Source organism: Nothoprocta perdicaria, unplaced genomic scaffold (assembly GCF_003342845.1).
Source record: "Nothoprocta perdicaria isolate Ctin4 unplaced genomic scaffold, notPer1 scaffold_11, whole genome shotgun sequence".
Taxonomy (NCBI): domain Eukaryota; kingdom Metazoa; phylum Chordata; class Aves; order Tinamiformes; family Tinamidae; genus Nothoprocta; species Nothoprocta perdicaria.
Window position 1 is genome coordinate 8,366,452 of NW_020454205.1, and position 3,072 is coordinate 8,369,523.

Sequence of the window (3,072 nt, forward strand, 5' to 3'; positions counted from 1 at the left end):
GGCTGCTGATTTGGCCCTGCTGGTGCAGGGCTCCCTTGGGAGCCATTCATCAGCTTTCATACCCACCCTTGTTACCCTCTCTGGTACCCTGAAGTCCTCAGGCTGTGGTCTTGGCGGGGTGGATGGGGCTGTTTCCCAGACCCGAGGGTCCTGGCCCCATGATGCCCCCAGCCCAAGCAGTGGGTGAGGGGTTGCCACCCCCAGCTACCCCACACTGCCGGCACACGGGCCAGCCCTGCCCAGGCTGCGGGGCCGTGGCAGCAGAGGGATGATGCACGGGGACTGGCAGGGCGCTGTGGGTGACACTGGGGCAGGGAGGCATACGGAAGAAAGATTCCCCTCCGTGTCTCCCAGGGGCAGGGGTGACACGTGCACAGAGCCAGGGTAAAGGCTGGGATGCCCCACTGCAGCATGTGGGGAGTCCGTTGCCTGCTTTGGGCAGCACATGCTGTGGGGCTGGCTCGGAGGTGTCAGCACAGCAGGGCTGCATCGGGAAGCATTCCAGCATGAGGGGATGTAGCTCAGTGGGAGAGCGCTTGCTTCGCATGTAAGAGGCCCTGGGTTCAAGCCCCAGCATCTCCACACACTTTTCTATGCAAGGCTGCCTGCTGGYAGCAGCTGGGCTGCAGACCGTGCTCCCAGCAGAGTGTTTTGTCCCGAGGACAATATGAACAATGACTTCACAGATACCCTCCTCTTCAGGAGGAAAAAGCTATGGAGATGCTGGGGCTTGAACCCAGGACCTCTTACATGCAAAGCAAGCGCTCTCCCACTGAGCTACATCCCCCTGCTTTGGAAACCACCTGCATCCACTGGGCACCGCTGCCCACCTCACACCTCATGCTGCCCGGACACCCTGTGGGTGCTTATGGACTCCCGGCCCATTGCTGGTGTCTCACGGGCTCTGGGCAGCACCAGGYACCTCCTCATGCAGTGCTGGCTGCTGCCTGTGCCCATCACTGAGCCCCTGTGCCCCATCCCATTGACAGCCAGAACCCACRGGTCCTTTGCAGCCCTGGGCTGGCACTTGGGGCACCGTGATGCCCCATACACACCCTGCCATAGCTAGGCAGAACCTGTGCCCCAAAAGAGGGGCTCGTCCGGGAGTTGAACCCGGGACCTCTCGCACCCGAAGCGAGAATCATACCCCTAGACCAACGAGCCGGGGTGGCWCAGCTGGGTGCCCCAAGACCTCTGCAAGGTGCCGTGGCACAGCTGGCAGCAGAGGCTGCTCCTGGGGCTCCACAACCACTAGTGGGCCATAATAGCCCTGACCAGCCTCACCTGTGGCCCTCATTGACCTCCCAGCCCTGSTGCAGGTCTGTGTGGGCTTGGGGTTGTTGGGGCTTGGGAGCTGTGTGGACCAGGCAGAAGGAGATGCCAGGATCACATCATGGGCATCACTGCAGGTGGCATCCACCAGCTGGCATCAGCCTATGGAGAAATGCCTCTCCTTGCACTCTCAGCTCAGGGAAGGAGCCCTGGTGCTGGCATCCCACAGCTGTCTGTAAAACGCACAGCCTCACCTGCACCCAATCCTTGTTTTTGTGCCTCTCCGAGAGAGGCCAGAGCAGCTCATGCCACCAGCACTGCCTGCCTGGGCAGTCACCCGGTGCTGGAGCAGTGTTGGAATGTGCAGCCCAGAGAGTGTCACTGGTGCAGCTGGCGCATGGAGCCCCTCTTCCTCCATCCAGGATGGAGTGTCAAACCTGGACATTGCTGCAGGCTGTAAGTCAGGGTGACGGGGCTGTGTGCGGTGGGCAGTGGTGCCCAGGGGGTTTTTGGGCACGGGGATGTAGCTCAGTGGGAGAGCGCTTGCTTTGCATGTAAGAGGCCCTGGGTTCAAGCCCCAGCATCTCCACATACTTTTCCTCCCAAAAGTAGCAACTGCCCTGATGGGAAGGGAACATCCTGAGCTCTGCCAAGAAAAGCCCTACGGCTTCCTCTGTGCTGCCTGGGCCAGGGGTTTCTTCCTGGATGGGTACAAGAAATCCCCATGGTTGGAGAATCCCCATGGGGTTGGAGAATCCCCATGGCTCTTTTGCTTTCCCCTGTGCCAGGAGCTGCAGGCAGTGGGGTGAGTCCGTGGGGTGCATGGTGTGCCCCCTCCCCACATGGCACATCACTCCTGGCTCGCTGTGCTCTCCCGGGATGCACCAGCCTGCCCAACTTGCACCATCCCCTGGCGCTGTGCGGTGTCCTGGCTCCAGCAGAGCCCACGTGGCATTGTGGGGCCACTCTGGGGCTGGTGTTGGCCAAAAGCAGGGCTCGTCCGGGAGTTGAACCCGGGACCTCTCGCACCCAAAGCGAGAATCATACCCCTAGACCAACGAGCCRCAGTGGYACTGTGRCTGATGTCCCCAGCCCAGCTTGGGCACCTTGTGCTCCCCTGCACCTCCGTGCTGGCCTGGTGGGTCCTGCTGCCCAGCAGAGCAAAGTCCTCAGTGTTTCTGAATGGCCCTTGTCCCTCAGACTCGTGTAGGATGGGTTCCATCTCCTTCTGCTAGCCAGAAATCAAATCCTCCATCTCTTCTAAGAGAGGAGGGACAGGACAACCCGCAGGTGCCTCCTAGGGTGGCAGGGGAAATGGGGCCGCGTGCTGCACAGCAAGTGAATGCACAGAGACCTTGGCCACCCCGGCTCGTTGGTCTAGGGGTATGATTCTCGCTTAGGGTGCGAGAGGTCCCGGGTTCAACTCCCGGACGAGCCCTTCTTTTGGGCATCCTGCCTGCTGATGTGGCCCAGGGCGTGCAGAACTCTCCAGGGGCTCAGCCATCCAGAGCCAGCAGGTCCCCGGGGTAGGAAAAAGGAAAATCATGAGGTTTTATGGGAACCAGGGAGGAATCTTAGGCTGAAGAGAGAAGGCAACTCCAAACAGCGGARGAAGATCTCCCCAGAAGCCGTGTTGAGCGGTGGAAGAAGCGATTTCTTTGCAGGGTGCAGCCATTCCCAGCACCACAGCACAGCTCTGTGCAGAAAAGTGTGTGGAGATGCTGGGGCTTGAACCCAGGGCCTCTTACATGCAAAGCAAGCGCTCTCCCACTGAGCTACATCCCCCTGCCCCGGGGCTGC

At 60.8% G+C, this 3,072-nt stretch overlaps 7 non-coding genes across 7 annotated transcripts; 3 read left to right on the forward strand and 4 right to left on the reverse strand.

Annotated features, from left to right (window-relative positions):
* The first annotated feature begins 510 nt into the window (after positions 1-510).
* TRNAA-CGC lies at positions 511-582 on the forward strand. The gene has a single exon. It is a non-coding gene; the product is annotated as a tRNA-Ala (tRNA).
* A 133-nt stretch (positions 583-715) lies between these two features.
* TRNAA-UGC lies at positions 716-787 on the reverse strand. The gene has a single exon. It is a non-coding gene; the product is annotated as a tRNA-Ala (tRNA).
* Positions 788-1,092: 305 nt separating this feature from the next.
* Positions 1,093-1,164, reverse strand: TRNAP-CGG. The gene has a single exon. It is a non-coding gene; the product is annotated as a tRNA-Pro (tRNA).
* A 625-nt stretch (positions 1,165-1,789) lies between these two features.
* Positions 1,790-1,861, forward strand: TRNAA-UGC. The gene has a single exon. It is a non-coding gene; the product is annotated as a tRNA-Ala (tRNA).
* A 403-nt stretch (positions 1,862-2,264) lies between these two features.
* Positions 2,265-2,336, reverse strand: TRNAP-UGG. Its single transcript has one exon. It is a non-coding gene; the product is annotated as a tRNA-Pro (tRNA).
* A 302-nt stretch (positions 2,337-2,638) lies between these two features.
* On the forward strand, positions 2,639-2,710 carry TRNAP-AGG. Its single transcript has one exon. It is a non-coding gene; the product is annotated as a tRNA-Pro (tRNA).
* A 275-nt stretch (positions 2,711-2,985) lies between these two features.
* On the reverse strand, positions 2,986-3,057 carry TRNAA-UGC. The gene has a single exon. It is a non-coding gene; the product is annotated as a tRNA-Ala (tRNA).
* Positions 3,058-3,072: the final 15 nt, after the last annotated feature.